At 40.2% G+C, this 16,053-nt stretch overlaps 1 protein-coding gene across 10 annotated transcripts in view; it reads left to right on the forward strand.

Moving 5' to 3' along the window:
* Window positions 1-16,053, forward strand: part of EML1 (EMAP like 1) — a 130,633-nt gene that overhangs the window by 27,903 nt on the left and 86,677 nt on the right. Inside the window, exon 2 of one of the 10 annotated variants that reach the window (XM_056347051.1) lies at window positions 85-160. The exons of the other annotated variants lie outside the window; for them this stretch is intronic. The gene's annotated coding sequence lies outside the window, so the exon portion shown is untranslated. The remainder of the gene's footprint in view (window positions 1-84; window positions 161-16,053) is intronic. 10 annotated transcript variants of the gene reach the window in all.

Consider the following 16,053-nt stretch of genomic DNA (forward strand, 5'->3'; position numbering starts at 1 on the left):
TCATTGTTCTGTTCATCTCTGCTTTGTATGCATTTGTTATAGCTGGTCGTTACCCTTTAACAAAAACCTTTCTGTCTAATTTAGCTTCTCTTCAAAATAAAATTTCTGAGGCAAACAGAAGAAAGATCCTTCTCTGCTGTGGGCCAGTTTTGATCCTTTGGTAAGCATCAGGAACATCTTCAGTACTTAAGATGGGAAATTTTGTGTTGTTCCAACCAGTGAATAAGGAAATATTTTTTTCCAAATCTCAGAACATGTCAGTTATACAGATTTTGCAATACTTCCTTCTTATACACTTATTTCTATTCTGTCAGGCCAAAAGTGGAAGGTTTAAAATTTATGAGTCTTTCAAATGTTACTGTCTATAGGGCATTAACTACTTCATATTTTCCAAATATTTGAAGATCCCAGGGCCGTAATAAATATATTTGACTCCAAATCAGTTTCATGGAAGTCTTGCCCTAAGAAAAGACTTAAACCTAATTAGTGACTGAAATCTGGGCTGACATGCTCCAATCCTCAAATAAATGATTGTCGTAGATTGTCTCAGTTGGGATGAGAGCCTGAGGGCACATCAGGGCTGCTGTCACTATTTAAGGCTCCTGCTGCGAATCCTCTGCCAAGGAATGGCCAATTCATCCGTTTTAGTGGACCCTTTGGTCATTCCTGTTCTATTGCTTTTCTTTCAGTATTGCTTAAGAAACAGTCCTGTACTAACCAGAAGATTAATGACATCACCTAATTGGTTTTGCTATCCTTAGAGATGATGGGCCAAATTAATCCCTGTTAGACCTCCATTAATCTTTATGGATTTACACCCAAGATTAATTTGTCCCCGTGATACTAATCACTTGCTGTGTGGTCTGTGGAAAATCACTTAACTTTGCATGTTGGTTTTCCATCCCAGCTGGAAAACAGAGGCAATAACTCTGAGTTCAGTGAAGGCAAATGCTCCAAACACTCCTAGGATTGGTTAAAATGGAAGAAATTTTCAAATAAAATGCACATTTTTTTTTCTGAATGTCAGTTTTAGTTTGCGCTTGTCTTCTTGCTGCTTAGTGAAGCCTGGATAGGAACATTTCCCTGCAAGGGTATGGATGTGCCTGGTATTTATACCGAGTAAAGCCTTGGTACCATAGAGCTTTGTGGGAATTTATGTGCTGATTATCCCAGGCCCAGGGTGTCACACTTCAGGTTTTACAGAAGTCACATGCACACACCCAGGGGCAGAATTTGGCCTTTTCCATTTCTGCTTCATTTAGGCCAATTTCCACAGCTGTTCCCTAGTGAGAATCTCGCTGAAGATAGCAGGAATTTTGCTTAAGTAAGGATTACAGGATTAATCCCTCTATCTCCACTCATGTTTATTTTGGCAGTCGTTTAGATTGGAGATCTCCAAAGCTCCCTAGCTCAGGTTCTCTCCATTCTGCTCACAGATATGCATCTAAATGCGCCTCTCATGGATTAAAGTAGCAATTGCATTTACCCAGATGTTTCTATATTTGCAGAAAATCGTACTGGTAATGCCAACAATTAGATAAAACTGGGACTTCATGCAGATAATAGAAAAGAATCTGCTGATAAGGACTCCAGCAATTTATTTTAGCTGGGACCGATACTAGAGGTGAATAATACACAATTCATCAGTTAGACGACAAAAAGTACACTTGAGTTTTACAACCCATTCCTTTTTAACAACCCTGGGCATTATCACTCAACCAGAAAACACATATGTTGAAATCTGTTCTTCCCTATTTATGCATACTTAATGTGTTCAATTGCCTATATTAGCAAAAATATATATAATAAAGAAGTTAGAAGATCAGTTATTGTGGTCTTTTCTAGCAGGAAACTATACAATAAGATTTAATGATCTTTGCAAAAAAGAATGTGCAGCATGTTCAGTAAAGAAATAATTGCAGAGTTTTGACATTTATTTGATAGAGTACCTTTGAGCAATTTAGAAATTGCTATGCAAGTGCAAGTATTTTTCAGCTATCCATTTTATTTTACAGCCAGTGTTAGCTATTTCTTCGTAATTCTAGATATATAAAACTGTTTTACCTACTTACTGGAATTCCAGAGGACATGCTAAATATACACTGAAATCATCGTCAATTATTTATTTCAGTTGGCAAGGAAAAATATTTTTAAAGTTTAATGAAGCCAGCAGTGGTACACAGTTTCATGTTGCTGAGCAACAATACTGGTGGCCAGCATTTTTAACGTGAAAGAATACAGTATAATCATGTTGATGCCTCAGGGCTCTGTTGTACCTCCCACAGTAAAACTCAGGGGAGCAGGATCAAAGGGCACAGCGGACTGCTTCAGCTCACTGAATTTCTCATGCAGCAGCAGCGGCTTGCAGGTCAGGAGGGGAAGCTTGGCGACAGCCCCCAAACTCCACAGGTCCCAGAAACCCACGAGGAAGGAAGCTCTCACCTCCTTCAGGGCAGAAATGATCGAAGGATTTGAGTGAATTGAAGGGGAAGCTTGAGAGAGATGTACGGGAAAATGGAATGCTATAAAGTAGTTAATCTGGCGCTTCACAGAGTTCAAGGATGAAGAGACATTAAGTGAAGTAAAGGGCAGAACATAAATTTGATTAAAAGAAAGGCTTTTACACAATCCATAATTGACCTGTGGGACTAACTACATCAGAGTGCTACTGAGGCCAAAAGCATAAAGGATTGGGAGAGCGCCTACCACTTACCCAGGCCATGCATTCATCATTACCTACATGAGGTAGAATTTTATTTTAAGCACAGCGAAAACCAATTTATATATATATATCAATATCTACATCCATGCTTCCTGGGACTAAGTAACTAAAGAGCAAAACTGGGGAGAAAATTCTCCCGAGGACAAGCTATTTTTCAAATGCCTGTTGTCTGGCAAGCTGAAGCCCATCTGCTACTGGGCCAGCCAGAGCACCGGGCTGGGTTAGCCTGGTAGTCCTTGTTCATGTGATGTTCTGCAGGGATGTCTCCCTGTGGGGTGGCTCTTGCCTTGGGCTACTTCCTTTGTATTTGGGCAAATCCCAGTTTGGTGGGACCAGGGTCAGTGAGACAGGAGACTCTCACCAGCCTCTGCAGCTTTGCAAGCAGGAGAAGTCATTCCACTTTTAAAAGACACGGAAGTCACACACGGACTTGACTGAGCCTGTCCAAACATGTCGTTTAGTGATAAAAGCAGTTCCAGCCGTACGGCGGTCCTGTGGGGAAAGGTGCGGGGCTGGAAGGAGCAGAGCAGAGTGCCGCCGTTTCCTTCGCCGCCAGCTTCTGTTTCCCCCTGATAATAGAGGGGCTGAAAACATGCAGCACTGTGGCTCCATATTTATTAACCGTGTTCCCCAATAAATACAGCAGTGCAAAGCAGTACCAGATTATTATCCTCCATTTGTATGTATTTTTAAAAAGCGTACTCTGTGCCTACTGGGAATTATGTTTTTGAACGTTCCTTTTTCTGTACTCTCTGAGTCATATTCCCATAATTCCTATACCTCACAATATTTTCCCATTGCCATAGTGACTGTCTGTGAGGAAGGCGCAGCTGAATAACTTCAGGTTTTTACTGAAACCAAATTGCCTACCAGACTGGACCTCTGCTTGAGTTTGCCTTTCATCAAGCAGGCGGTATGAACTAAGTAGTGCTTTTTTTTTTTTTTTTTTTTTTTTTTTTTTAAGAAAACCATAGTTCCTTTCCGACACAGAGTTGATATTGTCACCTTTCTGATGTAAAAGTCCTCCCACAAAAACATCCCCTTTGGTCTGATCCTACATCTTCTGAGTAGGTCTGGCTGTGCGAGCAGGCAGTGACTCCACACCTGAATTCTCACAGAGCAGATAAATTAATTGAATTGCAATAGTAAAGTATGTTTTGCTTGCTGGCATTTGTGTGCCCCTCTCACTTCCGTCAAACTCCTTAAACTTAAAAAGATTTTGGACCATATCTGTGTTCCTGAACACCTCCCTCTGTTGGACACAGATCCAAATGTCACAGCTTTCTCAAATACCAAACTATTACACCTAAGCACAATGGCAAGTCCGAGTTTCGTAAGTGAGAAGATATCATTTTAAACTTTGTGGTTTAGGTTCTGGAATATATAAGAGACCCATATATTTTATGGATTTAAATGCATGTCTTAGATAATGTAAAAGTCAAATTTCTCTTGCAGAAACTACTTCTGTTAGCACTGTGAAGGGCAAGTCCAGAAAACAGATAGTCTAGCCTTCAAGGTTAATGATATCTTCAGTGCCTGTTTAGGAGGTTGTGCCGCTAGGAAATAAATCATATTAGATTATCACTCTTTTATGAGGGAAAGGGAAGACAGTTTGTACAGAATGCCTTTAAGTGTAGGTGTCTGTGAATGCAGAGAAGAGAGAGGCATAAACACCTTTAATCTCATACAAGGGAATAACATAAACACACCCAAAAATTTGATTCTGTCCCTAGCAGATCTTTGTGATATGAAGGCAAATACAGGCTGGGCTCACTTAAAAATATTTTCAGATGTGCTGATTAAAGATGCTCGGGGGCAACAAACCCAGAGGGAGCTCTCCTTTCTGTAGGTGTACGTGTTTGCCTGCTGAACAGCAATTAGACACTTTTAACTGAAAGCAAATACCGCAGTCAGTGTGAACAGCCTTTTTACTTCATTAGCTTGTCCATATGAGCATTATAGGAGTGGATCCAAAAAAGAGAACAGAGTAGAAAAAAGAGATTCCAGGCAGCCCACTTGCTGTTTTGGAAGCAGACAGTGAGGACACCTCAGTCCTAATGCCTGCTCAGGCTTTTGGCATTTCACTATTGCAACTGCGATAGTGATCTTTTGTCAAGTTTTGACTCTGCTTTGTACCTTCTCATAAGAGGGAGCAGGGCTTTAGCTCATTTTATAACAAGCACTAGTGGACTGTGGTTGCTTCGTGTTGACCTGACCTGACACACACCAGTGACCGTGAGAAGAAAGGCTGATTCTCCATCAGTAGCCTCCAGAACAGAAGCACTGTAGATGAGTGCTCAGGAAAGTGATTTGATTTTTTGGTATATCCACTTTATTTTCTGGTACGACATAAACTAACCTGTTTTCTTCATCAGCTGCTCTTGGGGATGGTAGGAACGTATTGCCAATGACTTAAACGGAGGCAAGATTTGATCTCCTCAGAACAGAAAAATGGAGCGATGTCCTAATTTATATTACTCCAGCTTGATAGCAACAGAGAGAGATTTTGTAAGCAAAATGGGATTATCTGAGGCACTCCAGCCAATTACTTGTGAACCTCAGATGAGAAGAACAACAGCAAAATGCCCATGGAAGTGGGCCTGCAGCTACTGTTCCCCAGAAAGCTTCATGGATGGACAATAACATGGTGAAGTGAATCGCAGGAAAACTAGGCTGGAGAAGACCTTGAAAGTTCATCTGGTCAATCTGGTCCAAGGGAGGACCAGACATATCAGATCAAACAGGATACATATTTGTCTAAAATGATCTTAGATATGTTCCACAGATGCTCTGTAGCTTCCCCAGGCAACTTATCCTAGTGCTTTACTGCCCTTACAGTTGGATATTTTTTTTTCATTTTGATGTCTAATCTGAATAAGAATCTTCTTGATACAATTTAAACCGGACTTAATGTTCCAACTGAGGCGTTATCAATGCTGAATAGGCTGGAAGGATTTCTTCATACATTTTCAGGATTATTTATCCTTTCTGCATAACATAGCTGACTCAATGTTTGGTTTGTGGTCTACCCTTGGTCAGGCTATTTCCCAACCAGTTATTACTCATCTTTCAGCAGATAATGCCTGTCTAAATGTAGTCCCTTGGACTGGTCCTTAGTACATTTCATCTTGCTTTTACAGATAGTTCCTTCAAGCTGCCAAGACCTTTTTTTAAAGTTTAATCTGCCTGTTGACTAGCATACTTGCAGAGCTCCCAGGCTGTGACCTGCACATTTACTAAGTGGGTCTTCTGCTCCCTTTTCAGTCACTAATGAAAACGTGGGCTATAATGGGACGAAGGACAAAACTGTACAGAATCATGTTTCATAGACCCTTCTATTTTCTGTGACTTTTTAGGTATGATTACCTGAATAGTCTTATACCTGTTAGAACAGGTGTAGCAGGGTCAGCAACGCTGCATTTCCTTATTTGCTTATGGGAGTATCATGAGTGTGCAAAAAGCCTTACTGAAGTTGAGTTATACAACACCAACTGCCTTTCCCCTGTTCACAGCACAATACAGTCATAGAAAGAACTAGACTGGCTTGACGGACTTCGTTCATAAAACTGAAGCTGAATGCTGCCCACTTCCCCTTTATCTTCTAGATAGTCTCCCCTATATCTTCTAAATAGTTTGTTTAAAAAATCCTAAATGTTGCAGCAAGAATTGGATTTACAGACTGATTGATAATCTGCTATCTTATTTCCCCCCATTTTAAAGACAGGCACCATGCTTTCCTATTTCTGACCCTCTGACACCCTATACATCTAGTCACTCAGAGACAATAACTACCTGTCCTGGGATCAGTCTGGCCATTAAGCATCCTAAGATGAAGGTAATGAGCCTAGCTAATCTGAAAAAAGGCATCTGAATACAGTGCAGCCATGAGATGAATCGAACTGCAGAACTAATTGATCCTAGTAACAATCATCTATTCGCTAGGTTAATTTTCAGTTGGATCAGCTGCCCCAGCTGGATCCCTGCATGCCCTGACAAGTCACTGTGGCAGTGGGATGCAGGAGGGCAACGAGGAAGTGGGAATGGAGTGGAGCAGGGAGGGTGTAACTACATTTTTCAGCAACACGTTTGTTGAAATACAGCTTTAATGGAGACAGATACAAACCAGTCATTAATCCCTTCTACTTCCCCCATGTCATCTATCAATAACTGTCTTGCACCCCTGAGTAGCGGACCAGCACTCTCCTGGTCTTCTTTGTATGTATTTGTAGAATGACATCTTGTTACCTCACTGTCCCTGCTTGTATCTTGTTTGGTGCTTTCATCTTTCTGATTTTACCTCAACATATTTTTGCTGTGCATCCATATTTATCCTGAAGAGTTCAATCCCTTTCCTTATACTTTCTTCTGGCCAGGTCAGAAAGGGGCTTGTGATGAAGCCAGGAACTTCATTACCGCATTTCCTTCTCCTTCCTCTACACCGGGATAACTTGAGCTTCTGAGCTTCAAGGGAAAACATGCAGGGATAGAAAAACCCTGGGTTTCAGTCTTCATATGCTATATTTCCTGATTTCACATGGAAGGAAATGATGAATGAATGACACAGCAAAATCTCTTCATCAGATAAATGGAAAAAGTACAAAATGTTAAACCATATCAAGACTGTCCCCTAATCGTATTGCTTGAATACGATATAACTCCGAACAGGAGGTAGACCATGGAGGGCATGAGCAAGAGAGAAAAGGATATTTTTTCTGCAGTCCTCCAGCAGTTCTGATCTGTTCAGCAGAGCTGAATATAAACAGATACTTTGCTGTGCTTCTGGTCTCTGATTGCATCATTTTCCACAAGTTCACATGTACGACAGCTAAAAATCATGAGCCATATATATTCTTTTCCAGCATAAAGTATTTAACTCCTTATTCTTGGATGGTCACCAAATGACATTCAAAAGAGTGATGTTGGAAAAAATGTCCTTTTACACAGTTTTATATGGGTTTGCTTTAAAACATCTTACTGATGTGAAATGAATGCCGTCAACTTCTTTGAAATGCATTTTTTTTTCTTAATTGGTCACGTGGCACTAAATTACATCAGTATTGCTAAGCCTTTTTTCCCCTGCTGAAATTATTGCTGAATAAGAAAATAGCTGCTAATGTCTTGAAATAAAAGATGTCATGAAGGAATGGGGAGATATTCTAGATGTGTAAATCTGAAAAATCTGGATCCAGAGGTTTGACTTTGCCAAAAACCTGTTTAGTTGAACGAAGGCTCTGATAAGCATTAAGCAGCTAGCTAGGTTATTTGTTGATTATGGCTGTATATAGCACCATAAAGCTATATAACACTTTTTCTAACAAATAGAAAGTAATGAAATCAAGACTTCAGCTGAAACTGACAGTGCTCTGCCAGGTTACACCAGATGAAGACTTGGCCCTTGGCCTATTCTACCCATCCTTTAGTCTAGCGGGACTCATTTACCTTCATGTGGGAATATTTGAAGGGAAGGTTTGGGGAAAAGATGCAAAATTCTTCATTGCAAGATTTCTCAGACATCTGTAAAACATACCATAAGCTGGTTATGGCCAAATATTCATTAAACAGGTACTTATATGTAAAAGAGCTGTTTAAGAGGAAAAATCTGAAGGAAAAGGCAGCAAGTGCCTGCATGACAGGGCTGCAGGCTGATGTTCAGAGCAAGATCCTAGCCTGGACTGCACGGTGGTCACGCAGTGTCCCTTGGCAACCTCCAGCCCTTCATAAGACAGTGCACACTGCAGGGGGTTTATGTTCTTAATTCTTTCGTTCATGGCTGCATCTGCTTGTATAATTTATGGCACACAGTACATATTTTTCTTTTGAGATCCATTCTATTCTTTATTCCAGCATTTGTTCTGTCAGAGAGTGGTGGGGCAAGGAGGGGCTATTGGGCATCAGAAAGTTGAAAAGATCTTGTCTTCTTCCCCCTTTTTTTTTCTTGAATTATGACTGTGCTAATAGCAAAATCCTTCTAGTTTCCATCCTTCCCCTTATCTGTAGCTCTGGTTTTCTCTTGCTTCTTTGAAAACTTGAGAGAGAGATGTCAGGTGGTGAAATACTTAAGAATTAAAGGGCTACATCAGGAAACATTTTTAAAATTAGGTAACTCGGTATCCAAAACAAATGCACGATTGTTCTTCATGCTTGGATGGCTGGCAGCCGGGTGGCAGGGCCTGGGCTGTTTCTCAGGGCTTCATTCAGAGACTGTCATTATATTGCCCCTATTACTTTTTCCTCTGTCCAGGACTCTCTTGAATGCCACCACCAAAGAGAAGAATGCCACGCATGGCTTCCCCTGAGGAGGATTAGTAATCCTACACCTGGCACTGGCTGGCAGAGGTCTTTTAAGAACAACCAGCATTCTTTTCCCAAAAGCCAAATATTTTATTACTGTATGGACCTGATCCTGCAATTTAAATCCCTATGTCTATTGACATCCCTGGGCAATTCAGTGAAGGCTTCTTCGGTTCAACCATTTACTTTGTTGCATTTTATTTCTGAAGTTTTATATGTCAAAAGGAGATGAAAAGTACAATTTATCTAAATTTCTGGATACACTTGCTATGAATCTGTAGAAAGAAATTACATTGAAAAAACACATGCAATACAAAATTGCTTTGATCACATCGTGGGCCTTGGGTGATTGCACAGACCAGAACAAAAAAGTTTCTTCCAAGCCAAATTCTCTTCCAAAGCAAATAAAAATGTTTAATTCAAAACAAAACTATAGTTATCCACAAAAATAAAAGCTACAGCCCATGCTGGAAATTAGTGTAAAGTAGTGTTGAAAACTGTAGGAAAGGATTGTTCCCTGTTGCTTTTTTCTTGAGCCAGCCAAGTTTAGATCAGCTGATGATTTAACTGTTTTATTCCATGCCGAGGTTGTGTCTTGGGATCTTGTATGGGGAAAGCAGAAATGGGCTGAGGCAGCAAAAGCAGTGGAGGGATGAAGGTCTCAATGTAGGTGGTCTTGGGATTTGGCAGATATCAAAGGAATCTGCGAGTGTAGTAGGCTGAATGTCCTGCCTGTCCCTTGTAGGTCATCCTGCCTTCCACCCTCTTGCTCCTCCACGCACTTGGGAAAAGCTCATGGAAATTCAATGAGTTTGAACCAGTGGAATTTCTATTGTCCATTGCAGAAATAACCCACACTGTAGAAATGGAATATTGTCTTCTTTCTTCCCTTACCTCTTTTGGAACAATTAATATTGTATTTGATGAAAGATGCAGGAGATGGATAAGCAAAACATGAAGCTAAGTTAGTTGAGGCAGTAAATGGGCATATGTGATGACAGGAGTTAAGATTACAGGTAAACTCTCCAGAACTACTTTCTATGCTTTGTCTAGCAGCACAAATTAGCTTTTCCAATAAATCGCTAACTAAAAGCAAGAATAACATATGAAATCACTAGAAGAAATGCAGTATTTTTTCCGATTACCTCTCAGAAGACACTTGCCATAGTTCATTTTCCATATCTGGGCAAATTTCCAGAAACATAAATTACCAATTTTAGCTCTTATTGCAAATGTAGGAAGTGACATAAATGAGATTAGCTAGCCCTTCTAACTTTAATATATTGAACGGATGTGGTGCTTCATCTTACACATACATTTTTATGTGTGCTTTATTATTTACATGGCTGACAGTAAATTTTCCTAGTATGCATTGGTTCCCATGAGATGCCCTTAATTGTGCTGGATCCTGAAATCAGTGGAACAGTGACATGGGAAGGTGAAAAAATATTACTATTCATTCTGATAAGGCACAAGTTTAAACCACCATCCTACTGACCAGGAAACATAAAAAGTGATGTTGAGATACCTCCCTCTGTTCACAGGTGCTGTGAATATCTGTTTGCAGAGGAGAGAGACTTCTCTCTCACAGCGTGGCTGACATATATCATTTGGACATATATCCTGTTTTCTGCCTCTGGGTTTTACACATTCTTGTAAATTGTTACAGTAAAATTAAAATGCTTATTCTAAAAATTGAACAGAAGGACTACTTTAGTACCACTGTTTAAAAATGGCGATTTTTGTGTATACCTTGAATAGTCAATTTGCTATGCTGTTATTTAAGCACCATTAAAAAAAAAATATCTACATTATAGTTTGCTCTACTCTTATTCTTCTGTCATAGAACTCAGAAGCCATAGATTTATATCACTTTGTATATGGCTTTGTATAAACCAGATAGTAAATCGTAACAAAATATGACTTAAATATATGCATAAAATAGGCTTGTGGAATATTTATTGTCACAATAACATCTTCATAATCATAACATAAAAATTAAAACAAGACCAGTGATCTCAGCCATGTGCAGGAGAACTATCAATGTGGTGCTAGACACACAAAAGCATCTCTTTTTCATACTTATTGAAAAGTTCTCAATACCTACATGCCTGGGGCTCCCTGAGGTTTCAGAGGGTGCAGAAAAGATGCTTCTGCTGAGAGGGAATTCCCAGTGGGGAATGACACAGACCTGTAGGGATGGCCCTCCTGTGCCTTGGCTGATGAGCTGGTGACCCTGTGCCACAGCTGTTGTACATGTGCCAAAGCTGTTGTACATGAAATCAGAGAAGCCACTCTCACACGAGGTAGGATTTGTGCCCCTGAACACACAGATCTCAAACTGCTCTGCTAGAGGAAGCTTTCAGCCTCTACTGAGGGCAAAAGCCACCTAAAATAGGGTTGCAGTGCTGAGCTAGAATTGAAAACTTTAAAGGAGTAATTTTCAAGAGCGGATGGATCATTTTTCATGTGATGCCATGCATCATTGTGCCTCTTCACATCCACCTCTCAGAGTATTAATATCTCAGAAATGCTATTCCCATCAGCACAGATTGCACAGAAGGTGGAAAAGGAGTTGCATTCCTGTGTATCTGTAGTGTATTTCGCTTCTCATCAGTTCAGTACCATAATGTTCTGTCTATCGATGTAGTAAGTCTGCAGTTGGCCATTACATACATTGATGTGCATTGAACCCAACTTGTTCGGGGACCTTATAAAAATAAAGGTATTTCTATTGCAGGCACTATGCTTGAAAGCATTTAATAATAAATACCTTCAGTGTTTGCAGGCAGGGTAGTTTAATGGTTAGTGCACTCAACTGGTAGTTATTCTACTTTGATTCTGTCGCTAACTTCCTGGCATGACTTTGGCTGTTTCATGTTTTCCCTCTCATTTTCCAAGTAAGTAAAATAAAGACAACACTTAATTCAAAAAGGTGGTGCAAGTCTGAAAGCACTGCTGTTTGCTGAGTAGCCTCCCATCTGTGAATGGGGAGAGTCATAGATTATTCTTTTCATCCTCAAAGTCTTCTCTTTGTATTTACAAATGAATCAATCTGCAAAGCAATATGTTTTGGGTTTTGTTGGGTTTTTTTGTTTGGGTTTTTTTTTTCCTCTGGGCATTATGATTAAGAATATTCTTACTAATTATAGGGAAATTTCCACAATTCCAATATATGTCATTCAAAACATGATGTATACAGATATATTGCAACATATTTTCATTTGGATTGTAAACCATGCATACCTTTGATGGTTTCATCCCACATTTGTTATATTGTATATTTAATGCGCTCAGGCTGTGCTGGCATAACGGTGATCCTCCCCTTATACCCCATCTTTCCCACATGCATGAAGCGTGCTTTGTAGTGACATTCATGAAGACCCCTGCTGCGGCTGAAACACTGGAGTTCTGCTATTTAGAATGAACGATTATTCCAGTGGTTGAAGTGTTTTCACAAAGGAGACTGGGCGGCAAGGCACTTCTTCCTTTCCTACACCACAGTAGGAGAGGAAATCCTTATCTGAGCTTATGATACGATCCTGACAGAGACCCCCACTCTAATACCTGGAGATAGTTTAGCCGTGAGGAAAAGCTACTTCTGAAGAATGAAAATCTGTTCACCACATGAAATTCTCTTTAAAAAAACAATCAATCTCTACTGCTGCTTGCTGAAGAGAAAGGGCAAACAAAACAGAAGAAAAAAATATCTGTCTAAATCAGGATTTCAGCAGACTTCAGGCAGGTAAACACAAAACTTAATCCCAGAGCCCTTCTCTGCTAAATGCTGATCTCATCCTGCAAGTGCCTAAACCCCAGGCACTGCACTGGTTCTTCCTTCTCGAGGGCTCCTGCGGTGCATAGCCTGCTGCTGCTGCTGCTGCTGCTGGCCATTGCAGCTGCCCAGCGCTGGACCCCGTGCCGAAGCACCCGTGTCCTCCAACGCTGAGGCAGAGGAAGGCATCAGTGAAATGTGGTCTGTGCTCTGACTCCAGCCTTCAGCCCACTTAACTCCCAGTGCTGGTAATGAATGGCTGGAAGAGGGGCCCATTTCTTCTGGATTGAATGAGTGATGTAAGATTCAGGGAGAAGCACATGCGTGGTACCTTGTGTTTCGGAACGCAGTCTGAGGCCAGGCACCGAGTGTTGCAGTGCTTCAGTTTTTTAATGGGTGAAACCTCTGACTCACAGAGGAAAAGCAAAACTTGAACAAACATGCAGTTTAAAACCTTCCAGGCTTGAGCAGATACTGACTGCTGCATTAAGTAAGACTGTAAATGGTGAAATGGATTAAATCTTAGATGGAAACATGGTGAGCTGCAGAACTGAGCTCAGGTCCCTTTGATCATGCTGCAGTAAAGGTGACCTATCAGATGATCGCTAAAGAGCTTGAGGGGGTCTTCAGAAGTTAGTCATGGTAAAATAGATGCTATATCCACTGACAATTTTTAGCAAAATCAGCACATTTGCTGATGGTGCTAGGTGCTTTGCCAGATGAAGATCTCTCTAGTTACAAAATAGATCAGTGTGTGCAGCCGCCATCCAAGCTTTCCTGATCTGTTCAGCACACATGCATTGCGCTGACCTAAAGAACCTTCCAGCCCCGGTGGTGAACCGAGCCTTCATCTCCCGTAACCTCTGTGAAGGACCCACTACACCTGTTGCCATTAGCAGCTCTGCACAGCAGGCTTTGCCACCGACATCCAAATCCCAATGTCCATCCCTTACCGAGTGCCATCATCCCAGGCCCTGAACAAGCCTGCAGAAGGCAATGAATGGCACTCAGCACAGTTGTCAGGTATGAGAGCAGGCCGTCCAAGCTATCACCAAATGGCAAAACCAGCCTGATGCTGTCAAATGACAGAGCCACAGAAATGACCCAGAAGCGAAAGTCCCTCTTCAAAAGTCCTTCTCTACCAGCCAGGTGAAATGTGCTTATATTTGGCTTTTTGCCTCAATATTATTGCTAAATGTAAACAGTATGGGTATAAGACTCATATAATCAGTGTCTGCTATTCTAGTAATTTTAAAAGGATACCGTAACTTAGATTTCTTTGTTTCATATTGACATGGTGACTGGGACAGCTTGCTCTTGACTTGAGAGTATCATTAGTTATAACACTGTACAATTCTATACTGTTGAGAGTTATGAACTATGACACTTCTGATGTGAACCTGCTGCAGGGTATCTTTTTTCATTTATTAGTAATGCAAAAGAAAGAGAAATAAAAAAGGAACAGGAATACAAAGACCATAAAAATTATTTGACTATAGCCTATTAACAGGGAGTGAAAACAAGGCTTCTTTGTCCTAAAATTGGAGAATTATACACCTGAAAATTCAGCTAGGGATGGGTAAAAGCTCTTTTGTTTTCACTTAGCAAATAATATTTTGTATTACACTACTGAATAGAAATGAAACTTAAATCATTAGTTACAAAATACAGCTTTCAAAAATGTAACATCACAGTTTCTGACACTACCAACAATAAGCATGCGCAAACATATGGCAACAAATCCCTTCCAGATACACCGGTCCCACTGTGTTGTGTATGGGATGGCACACTCCCATCTGCATGATTTCCCATTTTCTGGTGCACTAGCTTTGATCTATACAAATGATTAAATGTATAGTTTACTGAAAAATGGACAATAAAAAGAAGTGTTTTCTTTGTTTCACTATACCGGCAGAATTCCCAGAGATGCATTAGTGCATCCTTATCCATTGTCCCATTGTTCCCACAGCCAGACTGATTTTTTTTTTTCATTTTGTGCCTTGTGGGGCAGTTTAGTGTATTAAGATTGCAACAGGTCTCGAAATCATTGCAATTAAACTATGAAACCGGTTTCCTTTTCTGATCCTTGCTCTCAGAATATAATGGCATCATAACAGCACCTAGAGACCAGGGCTGAGATCATTTCTGTCCCATCACTGAGCTGATTTGCAGCATGGTGAGCTGATAGGCTTCACCGACACCTTCACAACTAATTTTGGTGGGTAATCTATCATGAGGTTTTAGATGTTGTATCTTCCTTTAATGATGCTGCATTCAGATCAGGTTTAGATTTGAGTTTCTAAGTGACTTTTAATTTCTGCTTTTTGCAGTGGAGCTGCATTGCCCCTTTTTGGCCTTTCTTCTGCTTTGGCAGATATCATAAAAGTTATTGGGTGTTTACTACTCTTTGTAGCACTTTCACTGTCAACACATTTTTTACTACAGACATAATACTTTTAGACAGCATAGGCCTCATAGACTCATTTGCCAAAACTTGCACATCTGACGGAGGTACAGGTTAAGCTAACATTGATATCTTATGTCATGCACACCACCTGTGCTGAAACTGTTTCCAGCTAGTGGAAAATCAGCATATTAAGCCACTTCTCAACCTCAAAAAGAATAACTTAATCATGGTAATAGTGTTTTAATATGAAGGAAATTATTCATTAAAAATTGTATTCAAAATAAGCTTAATTTTTCTATTGTTGTAACTTGTCTGCCAAAAATCCCATGCATGTGTTTCTGTGTGTACAATTTTTTAGATTATGACATCTTTGAAAAGTTTGATGGCTTATGAATGAAAAGGTCATGAGAAAACCTAAGGGACCTGTGTTAATTTTAAAGATGAGAAAGAATCATGGCTCATTTAAAACATTAAGAAAATCTATTGTCTTCAGTATCATTGAAGCAATTCTCTCTTCCATGCCTTTTTATATAATTAAACTACCACAAACTTCTGTTATTTTATTGCCCATAGCTATAAAATGCCGTTGTTTTTGTCAGATACAAATTAAGCACTATAGGCTGGGTAAGTACTTGTGTTGGAGATGACATCAGCTCTACCGATATTGGCACTGGCAATTCAGGAGGGAGCACTTTGCACTCTGCTTTAATATGGAACTGATATCTCTGCCTAATTTTCCAGCATATTTTTGTGTTAGCACTACCATGGTTTAGTGGTTGGTGAAAAGACTCGTATATACCAAACCCATGCCTGTAAATGGATCTGCGTGATGGAACTCCCCTGCAAAAAGCTCCTGAA

Source organism: Falco biarmicus, chromosome 7, assembly GCF_023638135.1.
Source record: "Falco biarmicus isolate bFalBia1 chromosome 7, bFalBia1.pri, whole genome shotgun sequence".
Lineage (NCBI taxonomy): Eukaryota > Metazoa > Chordata > Aves > Falconiformes > Falconidae > Falco > Falco biarmicus.